We start from the raw sequence: 16,057 nt of genomic DNA on the forward strand, positions 1-16,057 counted from the left end.
CATGCATGTGACACAGCCCTTAAAACACAATTCTTAGTTATCTTCCTTGCTGTGGGTGGGTAAAGCCTCAGTGCTCTTATAAAGAAGTGAAAGACTGCCCAGTTTGGAGAATACAAACGAGGAATTATTCTAAACTAATTCAATAGCTTTTCTTTTCCCCAAACTGCCATAAAATGTAAAATATTTGATAACATTGTAAACAAAAATAGCATTGTTTGCAGTTTTCCAGATGAATTTGTACAAATTACTGCTATAGTATACCACAGAAAATTTAATTATATGTTACAAATTTTAAATTCTTTAATGCATTAGACATGATTAAACTGACGAAAATGTTCAGTGGTGGTAAAAAATGTATAAAAATACATTTTTATGACTAGGGCTAATTCCTTCCTTCAACATAGTCTTTATCTGTAGCATCAGAAACATCTTCTACGCAAACTACAGTGAAGCCAAGACACAGAAGTAATTTTGTAGTAGACTTAAGATATTTATTTCCTGATAACTACTGAAAATTTCATAGAATCATGCATTTCTTTATTTACAATGGCAACAGATAATGGATGAAAAAGCTGAGGATGGACAACAGAGCAACAATCTGGAGAAATACAGAGAGAACAGGCTGCTTCTGGGGGAAGGGCTCAAGTGATGTGCCCCAGGCTTTGCTGGAAACAGATAACCCTGGCTCCACAGCAGCTAGTTGCTGTTCTGGGAACTCTTCAGGACAGGTCCTGACCTAACACACTGCAACCTGCGCTCAGTTAAACACAAATCTTCCACAGGTAGTTAGCAACTATAACAATGATAATACTCATAGTAATACCAATAATAATGTTGAATCTTTCCTCCCCAAATCATGCTTATGAATGCCTATGGAAATTGCAAGGGAGTATGTAAAACTCTCTAGGTAAATGTGAATTCACTCATGAAGAGAAAATCCAGCAGAGGTTAATGCCTAGCAATCAGTGTTTCAGTTTAAGCTCAAACCCACATGATTTTGGCAATGAGTGTCCTACAGTGCAGTCCCTTCTATAGCTTTGTTGGTTCCACAACTAGAAGTGATGGCTACAGGTACTGTTTTAAGGTTTGATGGGACTAGAGGAAATAGTCCCATCTGCACTAGAGAAAAGAGCAGTGCCATCTCAAGTACCCCAAAGGCTGTGATGATGCCTGACTCATGCACTTCACCGAAGAAAATGGGGAAGAAGCACAAAGGCTGAACTTCCTAGTGCTTCCCTGCACAGCAGAGTAACACCAAGTCAATGTTTTTCAGACAAATGTGAGGCCTCTCCCACTGCTCATCCTCCCTGAAAACAACACAACTTTGTTAGCTGAGCACAGAGATCTAATTATTAGGGTTCCTGGGCTAAGCAGCTTTTTGTCAGTTTGCAATGTGACTAGCTGAGGGAAAAAAAACCAAAGCAACCCAAGATACACTCATCTACCCTCAGGCTGTGATGTCATGATGGCTCATGCCAGACCTATACACTGCTGGATAACTGGACACTCTGGTCCACCTCAGCATGGGCTCGCTGACCCACACAGAGCTAGTTCAAAGCTTTTCCTCATTTTATGTCGACTGCTGAAGAATGGACAGTACATGGTCTGGCATGAAGCTGGGCTCTTAATTTGGCACAAGGCCTGCTGCCACAAAATTATTCCATTCACATTTTTCTCAGCAAATATGAACCAACAGAAGAATGGCCATGGTCTTTGAGAAACAATATTGGGAATTATGAAGTCAGATCTATTTTCTGACCAACCCTCCATTGGTTTCAGGGCTCAGAGCACCAACTATCTTTTTACAGGTTGAGCACGAGAAATATCCATAAATGCCCTCAATAAAGAAATATCAGAGGCTGAGTGGGGAAGTTGGCACAGGGCCAGAGTATATCTGGTCCACTGAGGATATATTATCTTGTATTTGTACATTAAAAAAAAAATAAAAGGCATACTCCTCAGCCTTTGGCTAGTAGTTTACTTGGGCACTAGTACGCATTGCTAACAAGGATGTGGCAACCACAACTATTCACAAAATCTTTTGCCATTCTAGCAATACTAAAAATAATAAAATTCTTGCTCATGATATTCCATGTTTGAATATAAACTGTGATTTTTCATACTGTTTTTCTCCCAAAGGAACACTTGAACTGGAAAGGCCAAGCTAACTGTAGGGTAATCTAGTATATCTGAAGTCTCAGTCAGCAGCTTTAACTGAGTTTGGGAAAGGATACTGTTACATGACTTTTAGCAAGTCACTTCAGTTCCTTTTTATCATCTCCTCCATTTCTGTCTTTGTTTTGACAGTAAGCACTCAGGAAAGATTTGTCCAGCTATGTATTTATAACACTAGAACCTTGATCTCTGGAGCTTGTAATTTAAAATAAATATGCCTTCATACTAAAAAACCAGACATAACTTAATCAATATGTGAAAACAGAGAATGTTAGATTTGATGCCTACGTTTTATGAAGTTAATAACAATTTCATGTTAAGAAATTGTTTTCCTGCAGTTGATTTTTCCAGCCCTGAAAAAGGCAGGGCCCTTTTGAAATTTTTTTTAGGAATATACATTAAGATTACATTATTTTATGTCTAGAATCTTCTACAAAATTTAATCTTGCAATCAAGAGAATATTTCTGATTTTCTTATGCCTACATAATATTTCACCATATATTTTACCATATAGTGCACAAAAGAGAGAACTTTGTGCATCCTTTCCAAACACAGGCCCGGAGCAGCAGATCTTTGTATTTGTGCACAAACTTATTTTCTAGGAAACACCTCCTGAATATGCAGAACAAGTAATATGTAGGCTTCTCATGTGAGAAAACAGACTGTACAATTTCTCCCAGCTAGCACCAGCCATCCAAGTGCCATGCATCCCACCAGTGCCAGACCCTAGCAGGGACACCCACCCTCAGGAGGCAGCAGAAGGAGTGAGAATTCCCCTCTCTCCCCAATACGTGCAAGAAGACTGGATTAATAGCTTAGCTCAGGCACCTCCTTCTCAGACGGCTAAAGGTGGTGAGATGAATCGTATCCCTAGCTTGCAAATTCATCTGACTTAACATCAAAAGAAAATATAAAAAGTAAACTATATTTGTGTAGATGAGATACACGACTCCTGCCAGTACATGATACTGTATACTTTTAGTTACCATTGGGAACCAGCGTTACTCCATTGCTTGGTCAGAAGGGAAAGCACATCTACCTGTCCCTGGCCCTGGCATGCACCACCTGCCATAGCTGCTGCCTGAGACAGTGCTGCAGAAATGGGGCTTTAATGGTTCCATTTCTACCTATCACAATCCATAATGAAATAGGAAACATCTTGGGTACAGATATCGTATTTGTAAGTTTTGCACAGTATGAGCTGTGTGTTCCAGACCTGTACCAAAATCGGTAGGAGTTCCCAACAGGTAGAGAAGTTTGTTTGCACAGGAGCCACAGCCAGAGTGAGGTCAGTCTCTTGTACTAGAAGGATTTGCTGCTTACTGCAAGATTATTTAAATCACTGTGCATGTGATCTCAAAAAGACAGCAAGATGAGAGAAAGAGATAAATAGATAGAGGAGAGGAGGAAAGACAGAGGGAAAAAGAGAAAAAATATTATCTTACTTTTCTTTGAACATACTGTCTTCAGTGCCAACGCAAGCAAGAAACAGACTTAGGCAAGGAGTATGGCTGCAAAAGGAACCCTGGACTCTGCTGGAGGTGATGGGAGCACAGCAGGGCATTGAATTTAAAATTCTGCTTATTTCTGCTGAAACACATCTGACTGAGGAAGCAGCAAACTGTCTTGGTCAGTTGATCTCCATGTGCAGAGCAACTTCATTGCTCTCAGATGTGAGCAGCTCTTCCACTAAGAGTACTGAAAATTATGAGCAGGATTAGTGTTGGAAGAAGTGTGAGAGGTTCAAGTATTTGTGCATGCAATATTTACAGCTGAATTTCTGCATCATGAGATTTCACAAATAGCTTGGCTTCACGATAAACAAAAGTCTGAATTTATGGTCCTGAATGGGACAGGAGTAGGGAACCATGCTGGTATGCAAGGTGTCTGGGACTGTTTTATTAATAAACTAGCACCCAATCAACTACAGCAAAACTGAGACCAAGGAAACTTCTGGAGGGTTCTGAAATGGTATGTGCACATATTTATATATCTTGTTGGGCAGTGTAACAAAGGTGAATAAGAGGTCAAAAGTAGCTGCTGTTGCTTCATTAGAGAACACTACAATCCATGATACAGTGGTGTTGCTCAGCTGGAAAGGCACAGTCTCAGCCCTGTGATGGTAACAGCTACTGGAGTTTCCCAGAAAAGCCAGGGTGTGGGTTTATGTAAGCCAGAATAGAAAGTAATACAATTCAGTGTGCTGGCTGCAGACAGAGATCAGCTTTGATGCAGCATGTTCCCTCTCTTATTGGCCTAGCAACATGTTGCTGCTTGAATTGGCTAAGGAGGTAAGCAACAGCTCTGGACTTACGATCTAGACCAGACTCTCTGCTAATGTTCAGAGTCATCAAATGTGATGATCAGCATGCCAGTAAAGCTTTCAAAGCAGCTTAACAGCTCTCCTTTTCAAGCAAGCACAAAGCCCTGCAGACAAGTACCATGGGTCTGTCCACATGTGAAACTATCTGCAGGCTGCAGGGCCAGCATGAGACACAGGTAGTTAAGTGTACACTGGGGAGCTCAGGAACTCTTCCCCAAGTACGACCAATCTTCTAATAAAGGAATGAGTTGGCTAACTTGGGCTGCCCAGTCAGCAGTCTCTTGAGGCCTTCTGCAGCTTCATGCTGGCAACTTGCTTGAACAGGGCAGGGGCGATGCTACCATCATGCTGCTCAGTGGGACAGTGATACTGGGGTCCTCTGGCTTCTGGTGGGATGGCAGACTATCATCAGCTGGTGTAGCTAGAATTCATTTGTTGTGTTCATTAACACTTATTTGGGGGAGCACATTTTTGGAAATCGGCCTGTCAATTTTGAAAAACTGTCAAAAACCAAGAACCAGAATTCAGCATTTTCTAGCCCCCCAGGCTTTCCCTTCCCCAGCTGAGTCCTGTCATAAGGGAAACTAATCATGCTTTTGCTTTAATATGTGATGGTTTTCCCCAGGCTGCTGGTTATATATTTACCTGTCATTGTTAAAAAAACTGTTGCAATAACCCTATTCTCAGCTTAACTTTTAATTATGACCATCTTAAACACTTAAGTTTATGTTTTTGTCAATAGACACTGCAGCTTAATGGAGAGAATGTCCTATGTGGCTAATATTCATTGTAACTATGACAGTTAGTCACATGGAAGAGTCATGCCGAGGAGACCTTGACACCTGAAATAAAGCATTGCCTGTCTTTCGACATGATCACAAGTGATGTTCTGTGGGCCTCAGTATGGGGGCCAGTTCTGTTTAATATCTTTATTAATGGTCTGGATGAGGGAATTGAATGCACTCTCAGTAAGTTTACAGATCACACCAAGTTAGGTGGGAGTGTTGATCTGCAAGAGGGCAGGAAGGCTCTACAGAGGGATCTGGACAGGCTGGATCAATGAGCCAAGGCCAATTGTATGAAGTTCAAGTCAAAGTGCCAGGTCCTGCACTTGGGTCACAACAACCCTATGCCATGCTACAGGCTGGCAGCAGAGTGGCTGGAAAGCTGGCCATCAGAAAAGGCCCTGAATCAACAGTGGCTGAACATGAGCCAGCAGTGCCCAGCTGGCCAGGAAGGCAAATGGCATCCTGGCCTGTACCAGCAATAGTGAGGCTAGCAGAACCAGGGCAGTGATTGTCCACTGTACTTGGCACTGGTGAAGACACACCTTGAATCCTGTGTTCCAGTTTTAGGCCCTTCCCTGCAAGAAGGACCTTAAGACTCTGGAGCATGTCTAGAGAAGGGCAACAGAGCTGGTGAAAGGTCTGGAGCACACATCTGATGAGCAGCTGAGGGAGCTGGGGTTGTTTAGCCTGGATAAAAGGAGGCTTAAGGGAGACCTCACTCCTCTCTACAACTACCTGGAAGGAGTTTGTAGCCAGGTAGGGATTGGTCTCTTCACCCAAGTAACATGCACAAGGATACTGGACAAGAAGAAACGGCCTTGAGTTGCAACAGCAGATAGATTGGGTATTAGGAAAAATTTCTTCGCTGAAAGTTTGGTCAGGCATTGGAACTGGCTGCCCAGGAAAATGATGGCATTATTGTCCATGGAAGTGTTCAAAGAATGTATGGACATGGCACTTGGGGACACAGGTTAGTGATGAACATGGCAGTACTGGGTTAACAGTTGGACTTTATGTTCTTAAAGGTCTTCTTCAACCTAAGCAATTCTATGATTCCCTGATTGAATAGTTTCAAAAGAGAAATACCACTTCTGACCTGGCAGCTCTCCAATGACCACCAGCTGACTGCTATCTTGAAAACTAAGATAAGAAGGGTTTCTCTTTCACCACTGCCATAACTTCAATCTCTTTGGGGATAATGCTGTTTGGGAATGTCAGTCAGCACTTACTTTGGCACTTGCTTGTGTCTCTAATGCTTCTCTCCTCTGGAAAACATATTTCCATCTGCATCCTTATTCTTCTCTTTGTCTGAAGGAGCACTTGAAACTGCTATCTCTAATTCTTGATTTATCCTCTCATTTACTAGCACTCTGGCAGACCTCTTAGTTGCTATACAGCAATGCAAAGTATCTTATTTTGGGAAAATGCTACATTTTATCTCCTCTTCGGGGTCATATTATTTTCCAGAATTGGCATACTTCTTTTTAAACTTGGTATTTTTTTTCCCCCTGATACTCTGTTATAATTAGCACTAAATCAGACACTGAAGGCACTAGAGCAGAAGGCTGAGAAAGGGTTTCCTGGTAGTAAAAATATGAAAGACTGAGATAAAGATACTTCTGCTCCCAATATTCCCTCCTGGAAACTACAAATCCAGCAGATGAGAAGCCATCTGTGTGGATACCTTGTGATGCATTTTAACGCTAAAATAGTAATTGAGCTGCACTTCCAGGGCTTCCCTTGCCAGCAGCCATCCCTGGAAATCCCCTGTAGGAGTGAAAGGATAGATAAGGACAGTGCCATGGAAACAACTGATCCTTCCCTTACCTTTCCTAAATACACTAGAAACTGGAGACTAACTTGCAAAAGTCAAACTAACTAACCAATTCTGCACAGATCCAAATATTTTGTGCTCAATTTAAGTGTATTAGTTAAGAACTATGAGAAAATACAGTAGGAAAATGTGAGGTCTTAGTGCTTTTATTCTTTAAAAAAACAGTGTTGTCAACACCTCTTTGTGGTGAGATGTCTAAAATTAGACTTCATGCACACACCTTTGTAGACTTTGACACACCTTTAACCTTGTGTTTTAGAAATATTAAAAAAATTAAAGTAGGCTATACTAATGAAAAATATCTGCTAAGTTCTTCAAGGGCAAAGATTAATGCAGAGCAGTGCTGTAATCCTACAACTTTCCAAAAAAAGCAATGGAGAGACTTTTGAACATCATTCAGTAAGAAAGACATCAGGGAGAAGCTGCAGCTCCAAATTCATGAGTCTTACACTCACAGTTGTAAGTCTAGCAGAAATCAGAAACCTCTATCTTTTGCCAAACAGGTATTTCAGTTTCAGCTGATCAAATTCATCTTGCAATCAAGGGGCAGCGTCTTTTGGTTCAAGCTGTTTGTTCCAAGGGACTTAATCCCTAATCTGAGAAAGAAAAATACAGCCTGTTTTCACCACTGCTGAAAAGCTGCCAACTCTTGCTCTAGGTGATTGCACTGTATTTGTTTTTCCTGAAGAATACTGTGACAATATGTAGGTGGCAGAAGGAAAGAACCCTGCTGTGTTCCAATTAACTTTTTTGTTCTATTTAAAAATTACTTATAAGGTTGCTTATTGACCATGCTCTGCCTCCACTCATAACTGAGGATGGTGGTCTTACTATGATTAATTTAATTTAATGTTCCAGTGAAGTGGAACAGCCTAAATTTGCCCTACACATACTCTGGGCAGTTTCTCCCACTTCTGCAACTGCATTGCCCATATCTCTTGGTGACGCTTTGAATCATCAAGCACCCACAAACTCTCTGGAGCTAAGCTTCAGAAAAACTGTGGAGAATTCACAGTGAATGCTGAGATCCATAAAGCATTTGGGGATTCTAAGCACACCTGACTCTCTTGATGGCCTCTGCCCAAATTTTCCAACAAAGTGGTATAGGCTTTTAGCCCTCTGTAGGCATTAGGACGAGCATTAGCCAGTGACATCCAAACAGCTGGTGGATGAGTCACAACTGCTTCAGAACACGCACTTCAGAACTAGCTCTCAGGAACACTAGGTAGAAGGCTGTGTCACATGGATTGTTGACTGCAGGAGCCTGCACACGCAATCCCATACAGAACAGGTTTTCTGTAGTCATGTTCTATAGTTCCTTCACCTGTGCTGCTATAGACAGTTTTCAGATTGATTCCTACAGGCATTCTTACTTTAAGACGGATGTGTAGCAGCCTAGCCCGTGAAATAAGACAAAAGAAAGAGACCATTGATTAAATGAGATTAAAAATAACAGATGCATATCTGTTTGCAGACAAAGACTTAAATAAGGAGGTAAAACTGTACCATATATGGCTCAAAATGGATTAGGAGTGTCAACACACTATTAGCAGTCCTTGTATAAAATGAGCTCAGGGAACCTCTTTAATTAAGCAGGTACAACTATGGGAAACAGGCTTCATCACAGAAAAATGTATTGAGTCAAGACTAAAAGTAGCAAATGTACAAACACATACTTGACAATACACCCTCTTTAGCATCTTCGGAAGTTAACGCATTAAAACACTAACTGCTTTCACTTTCTCTAAGAAAACAAATGAGGAAGTAGAATACACAGCTACTACAGCCTGAGTAATGAGCTTCCTCAACTAGACACAGTTTTAGGCAGTTTAGGTTAGATTTTTTCAATTAACAGAATTTAAATCACAATTGATGCACATTGTGCTAGTTAGGTGGTTTATCCTAAGTTAACCAGTCTAAGACAAGAAAACAGAGTTTTTTCCCCCCATTACCTAGCTCTGTTGAACTATTCAGGCTTCTTGCCCTATAAATGTTAATTGATTTGCATGTAAACACTAATTTTATAACGGACAGAGATCAGTCCATGTAGATGCAATGACAACACAAGGTTCTTAGTTTACTTGCATCATATTGTTGGGTATTGTCTTAAATGACTTCTAGTTCACTTGCATCATATTGTTGGGTATTGTCTTAAATGACTTCTCTTTGGGAAAATGGAACAAAAATTAGCTTTTGAAAAAGAAACTCAGGCCACTAAAGTGTGAAATGAAACATAATAAAGCAAAATGTTTATAAATGGGTATAAAAGAATCAGACTATCCAAATGCTTATTTAATAACACTAAAAGATTATTAGCACTGATTGTATTTTTCAGTCTAAAAGTACTGCTTTTATATTTGATTTGTATTATGAAGAAATGTTTGATTTTTGAGACCGAACAAAAGTAGTCCAGAAGTTCATACTCTATAAAGTGCGTCATTTTTGGTGCTTTACAACGGTTTGATTTCAGCAAATGCATGAATATTTGACTCATGATGGAAAGGTTTGTGATTAAAATAATAAAATGAAGTGCTTTCCTGGATGGTGTATCTAGACATTCATTTCAATTACGTGGCAGCCATGCTCATCACACAACTGTACAGTACGTAGAGGTGGTGACATTAAGAAACTGGTCTCCTGGCTTAGATGAAGGACTGTTCTTTTATCTTCAAAACATATTTATGTTGACAGACATGTTACTGTAGTACCAATGTTTCCATAAAATATTAGTGTTGTGTAACCTACTGCATTCTTCAGTAATTTTAAATTCGGTTTGGAGGTTCAAAATCAAACCTTTGAAGAAAGCACATGTGAAACTATTTAAAGAAACCTGCTATTTCTGACAAAGCATTAAATGCTGATCTTTTTGCTCGAAATGTTAAACTTTATGATGATTTTACAACAAAACTAAGGTGTGCTATTTTTTCTTGATGGAGCAAAGCACAGTTCACAAATAATGCTGGCCTTCATCCTGTAAACATTTGTGCACAGACTTAGCTCTTATACAATTGACAGCCTCACTGAAATCAAGAGGATTACTTGCATGAGTGTTTTATGCATCAGCATGTGCTGCATTCAAGCCATTGCTTTAACATACATGTTTTAAGGGTCGATAAATTAAAAGTCCAGTTGTATCATCTTGGAAATGCTTTTCCACTTTATTAGCACAAAAAGTGAATAGCGGGACCTGTCTCTCCACTGCTACCACGCTGCAGAGAAAATAGGAACTTCCACACAATTTACCCCATCTTCGTGTCGCTCCTGACCTAAATCCCCCGCAGGATAACACACAGAGCCTGCGGCGAGGCCAGGCCGTTCCTTCTGCGCTCTGCAGCCCAAACGGACTTGACAGACCGGGGCCGCGGGGGATGGGACACCCCGTCTGGAAGCTGGGGCGCTTCCCAGGGGAGCGCGTCCACGCGGGGTAGGTCTCCGTAGGCAGCCTGGGGGTGCAGGGGTACGGGCAGGACCGGGGAGCCCGGCTGCGCCCTGACCCTGCTCACCCCCGGGACCCGCTCCGGCCCGGCGCTCCCGGCCTGCGCGCCGCCCTCTCCCCTCACAGAACACGATCCGATCCGGCCGCGTCCCCGGCCGGCAGCGTCTCAGCGGGGCCGGCGGAGCGCGGCGGGATACGGCAGCCCCGCGGCCTGCGGGCCCTGCCCCCAGCACTGGGCCGCGTCTCCCGCGGGAGGCGGAGGGAGCGCAGCCGAGGGAGCCTCGCCGCTCCTTCCTCCTCCCCTTCCTCCCCGTCCTTCTCAGCCCTCCGCAGGGCCGGGCCGTTGCGGGCGGTGCGGCGGCGCTGCCCCCGCCCCTCGGCGCTGACGGCCGGGCCGAGCGGCGGCGGGGTCACGGCGGCGGCCGGGTCAGAGGGTAAAGGTTGCTCCCCCAGCATCCTCCGTGCTGGATACTCAGCCATCTTGGATTCGCGGGACAAGAAAATTCATGCGGTGAGTCCGGCCCCGGCCGCCCCTCCCCAGCCCCGCCGCCGACCCGGGCCTCGCCGCCGTCCCGGCCGCGGCCCGATGTGGGAGGCCCGGGCGGCGGCGCGGCCCTCGGCGGGGCTCGGCGGGCCTGGGGCCGCCCCGCCGGGTTTCCGTTTGCTTTTGTCTCCGAGGGGGAGCGGGGGGGACGCGCGGCGCCCGAGCCGGGGGCGCAGCCGCAGGCCCGGCCCGGCCCGCCGTCCCCCGCCCTCCTCCGTGGCCGCGGGCGGCGGAGGCCGCCGGGCGCCGCTCCGGGGCCGGGCGAGGCCGCGGCCCGGCAGTGCCCGGGCCCCGCATCCCTGCGGCCGCCGTTGGCAGCTCGCCCTGCGGCCCGCTCGGCCCGCCCGGCCCGCCCGAACGGCTGCTTCCCGCCGCCGCCCCGCCGGCTGCTCCCGGGCCTCCCCCGTCCCTCCGAACCCGGCCCCGCGGCGCTGCACGGCCGCCCGGCCCCCGCCTGCCGCCTTCCCCGGGCCCGGCGCTGGGGCAGCGGAACCTGCCGCCCACGGCCGGGGCTGTGCCGGCCCCGCGCCTCGCCGAGCGCCCGTGCGGCCTGCGCCGCGGGCCCCGGGCGGAGAAAGGGGGTGAGAAGGGGTGCCGCTGGCTGGCTTTCGGTTGAAAAATATTTTTTTTTTCTTTTTTGCCCGTGTCTGTTTCACTCTCCTCCTGGCGGCGGTTAAGGCGGTGTGTAAACAGGTTCTGCCTTTCCTTCGGACGTGTTTGTAAAACAAACTTGAAAGGGACCGAGCGCGGTCGCCGGAGGAAGGAGCCAGCCTTCCCCTGCCCGCCGGGCAGGCGATGACAAGCTCTGGCGTGAACCTGACCCGTGCTGGGAGAGGAGGTGGCACAGGGTGACAGGTTAGGGATAAGAGGGGGACCGTAGGGCGGTGGGGAAAGATGCAAGGGTCAGTGTTAGCAGTTTAGTTAGTGTACGTGTGCTCCTGGTGAAAACAAGGTACCAACTAATGGGTATTCTCGGGTTTCAGGTCGATTATTTTTTGGTGAAGTTACAAGTAAGTTTGTTTTGGAGCCCCTGTAATGTGGGAAAATGAAAATACGCTTGTGTAAGGTGTTAGTAGCTTTTGCTGCTGATTCAAATCTAACACAAGCATGTTTTCATTTCTGCTGTCTCTTTTATCAGGGAAAAAGTTGTTTCCAACTTTGCATTGTTTTATCCCCAGAGTAAGATAAGAACTTTCTGTATATCTTTCAGGAATAGATACAGATATACATATATATAGAAAGATTGATTAGATATAGGTGTGTGTGTGACTTGAGTGTGTGAAGGAGACATTCCAGTGAGCCTGCACAGCAGCAACATCTGGTGCTGGTGACTGACTGCTAGTCTTAAATGTTCAGCTGGGGAAAGAGAGATTAAGATGATCAAACCTGCTGTCACAACCGCTATTGGAAAACTATGTTTCGGGAAACTTGGATTTGTTTCAGACTGTTCAGACTTGTGAAGACCTGCAAGAGCAAAATAATTGTTGAAGTTTATATTGTAAAGGCATCTTTCTGTGGACCTGGTGGAATTGTTGTATATGTGTTGATATACTTTGAGTTCTCATATAATGACATGTTCAAGATCACAAAACTCGATCCTGCGAGTTGTGTTCTATTAACAAGATGTGTCTGTCCCATGCCTTTTTTTAATTTTCTTTTTGCCCCCAACTTCCACTGTTTATGTTTAGTATTCAGCTGGTATGCTAAACTTCAAGGCGTTGACTGCTTCTGATTTTAGAAAGGGATTTGAATACTCACTTATCAAGAGCTGACTGACTTGACTTGCAAGTGTATTTCCGTTTCATTTTCAGGAAGCTGTTGATAAAGCTAAGAGTGTAGTAGTAGATAAACCTTGTCTACACATCTCTTCTAGAAACTTAATATTGCTGTCAAAGTAGTCATTGTTATTGCAACCTATTTGTGTGTTAGTTCTATCAACAGATGAAAGAAAAGCCCTTGGCTGAAAACTGAAAATAAAAAAACCTCAGAAATTTATATTTAAAAAATCTCTTTGACAGAATCAAATTTTAAATAATTATTTAGTGGAAAAAATAGGGCAGTTAGTGTGTCTTGAAGTTTGGTGCTAAAAAATTGTCCTGTAAGTGGCTGTTTTCACCTGAAAATCTTGGTCTTTACCTCAGTTGCTTCATATGAAAATTCTATGTGCCTGCAGTGGACTGGTAGATCTCAGAAAGTATTTCTGTTATATTTTCTATATTTCTAAATGCATTTCTGTCTAGATAGAGATTAGCTTTGAAATCAAGAACATTATTGCTTTTTTAGCCTCTGCTGTAGCTTTCTTAAAAATTTCCCTAATTTTCGTGTTGGTGCAAGGTCTGCTGTGTAGTAATTGCTAAGTTGTAACCTCATTATGGCTTTAAAGGAGCCTTGTATCATAACTTTGTTTATTTAAAAATATCTTCCACCTCCTTTTTATGGACTCAAGAAATGAATAGGACTTAAAAATACACGACAGTTGAATTAAAATAGATGTTTCTATCACCTGGCTTTCTGACTTGATCTGGAAACTGAAGAGAAATACTGAATGGCTCGTTTTCCTATGAGGTAGAATAGAAAGTGCGCCAAGTCCAGAATTTTGTTCTGAAGGAAGTAGGCCCCTGTATCTAACTTCTTAAAATTGTGTCTTCACTTAAAGCTATAATGTGCCTGAATACAGATTTTTAAAAGGCACTTTAAAAAAGTGCTCTTTAAAAAAAAAAAAGAAAAATTCATAAATTCTTGGCAGAATATTTGCTGCATTTGTTTGTGTTTATAAATGTTAGCTTAAATAGAAAGCCCTGTGACAGTTTCTGTAGAAGTACAGTAGCTTAGGAACCAATATTTTTCACCACAGATTTAAATGATTACTGTATAAATGATACAGTTTTTCTCATTTTAAAAATTACTATTAATACAGTGTATGTAAATTTCAAGGATTGACAAGAGCTTAGAAGTTGAAGTTAGGCTAACTTTGCTCTATCTGGGCTTCTGAGACATAAATAAGTATAAAAATGTATGTAAGCGTTTTGCTATACAACAGACATCTGCTAATATATTCTCTTGAAATTTATCTTTATGCTCAGATGCACTGTACTGAACAATACAACTTATTTCAGTTGTCTTGAATAGAATTGGCCTTTCTCCCCCCCTTTTTTTGTCTTTCCAGATGTGCTTTAGCGCATAGGTGCTGTGTTTGTGTGTGTTTCATTGGTCTTCTGACCCAGGTTCCTGGAAAAGGGTATGAACACCTGGAAGTTTGTGTGTAGTTTCATTGACTTAAAAGCACCTGCTCACATGTTGATGGTTAACTTTGTGCATGAGAGTTTTCAGGATGGATGTTGTATTTTGACAGCTAACTGTGCTTTTATTGAGTGTTATAATGGGGTAGGAAGAATTGTGTCAAATGAAAATACTGTGCAGTAAGATATTTTAAATTGTCCTTGTGGAATTATTTTGGTTTTGGGGCAGGTGTGTGTATACCAAGCATGGTCTGTGCTAATCGGTAAGAGATTCTTACATAGGATTGAAAATATTTTTGTGTTTTTATATGCAAAAATGAAAAAAAAAACATAACCAAAAACACAGACATAAAATGTTGCTTTTAATTTACATTTAATCTTTCATTTTTAATACTCTGATGAAAATAGAGTATTTTTTTTGTGGTGGTGTGTAGTAGCTCATCTGGTCTGGTTGCATAATAGCTCCAAGTCAAGGTGTAAGTGGTTCTTTCTCAAAGGGAAACTGAGAACTGAGAACCCCTACTTTGTCTTGCTATAGCATTGGTTATTAGTAGCATTACAGAAAAGTGTACATTATTTTTTCCCCCTTACTTGGTTACTCTGCCATGTGATTGCTTTTTGCAGTGCTAATATGTATAATTTCACAGCTCTGCGTTTCCTAGGAGGATTTCTTTCAGATTGTGCTGGTAGGTTAAAATTTGATTGTAATGAAGCTTTTTTCAGACACATCCTTCTCTTGTTGAATTGCAATGTAAGAGTTGTTGATCAGAAATTAAGTAGTAAGTAAACCATTGTTTCTTCCTATTTTCCTTTTGTTTTGGGATAAATTTTGGGGGAATGTTTTAAAGTATTATTTATTACCCCATGCCACTTAGGATTTTTTCTGGTTGTATTTTGATTTATTGAACTTCAGAAGCATTTTTAAAATCCTGTTTTCAGATTTTTTATGTGCTTGAGATTGATCAATGGTGTTTGAATATACTTCGCTGAGGTCAAGTTATTCATCAAAAGGTGTAGTTTATTTAAACTGAAAACTGGTCTAAAATGCTGCTTTATTTGTGGTTCATAAAATGGAAGCTCCCACTTTGCATTGCTCTTGCTGAGCAGACAGTAATCCAATGGATTGAGGTGGACCATGCTTTCTGTCTGAGCTACCTACTGAAGTGATGGGTTACTCTGGGTAAGTCATTTAACCAATTTATAGCCAAGTTCTAGTCTGTGGTAGGAGGATAATGGTTTGCCATGTTTTACTTGCCTGGTTCAAGGCTTCTGTGGAACCAGGTACCAGTAGTAAACACATACAGATAACAAAAACAATGTTAACCCCCCCAAAATGGTTCTATACCAAGTTCAGTAGGTGACAGTTGTATTGTTTGTCCTTATATGTTTCAGAATTCCATGTCCAGACCATTTTCATTACAATATAAATTTGTGTGCATTTGGAAACAATAGCAAGGAATTTCCAGGCACCAAAAACAGGCAGTGGGGCTCGTTACAGCCAGCTATTTTGAATTATAAAATGTTAATATTTAGATTTGTAGGCAACTTCTTGGCAAACAAGTTTTTCTAAGATTGTCTTTGTAACGCAGATGATAATGTAATATCATATCTTTTCTGTCAAAGGGTTGTAGAATGATGCCTGTCCTGCTGTAAAATGAGTAACTAGTGCTTGTGTCAGTAGAATGTGTACTTGTCTTGCAGTCTATATGACTATGTG

General features: G+C 42.5%; 1 protein-coding gene across 3 annotated transcripts in view; it reads left to right on the forward strand.

The window, feature by feature from the left end:
- Positions 1-10,937: 10,937 nt before the first annotated feature.
- Positions 10,938-16,057, forward strand: part of CNOT2 (CCR4-NOT transcription complex subunit 2) — an 82,637-nt gene continuing 77,517 nt past the window's right edge. For 2 of the 3 annotated variants that reach the window (XM_085044868.1, XM_085044864.1), the window contains exon 1: positions 10,938-11,068. The gene's annotated coding sequence lies outside the window, so the exon portion shown is untranslated. Of the gene's footprint in view, positions 11,069-11,779; positions 11,957-16,057 lie in introns of those variants that run through there. The other variant, XM_085044852.1, reaches the window with a different exon arrangement.

The sequence above is a fragment of the Lichenostomus cassidix genome, chromosome 1Aa (genome assembly GCF_008360975.1).
Source record: "Lichenostomus cassidix isolate B80296 chromosome 1Aa, HeHo_3.0, whole genome shotgun sequence".
In the NCBI taxonomy this organism is placed as follows: Eukaryota; Metazoa; Chordata; class Aves; order Passeriformes; family Meliphagidae; genus Lichenostomus; species Lichenostomus cassidix.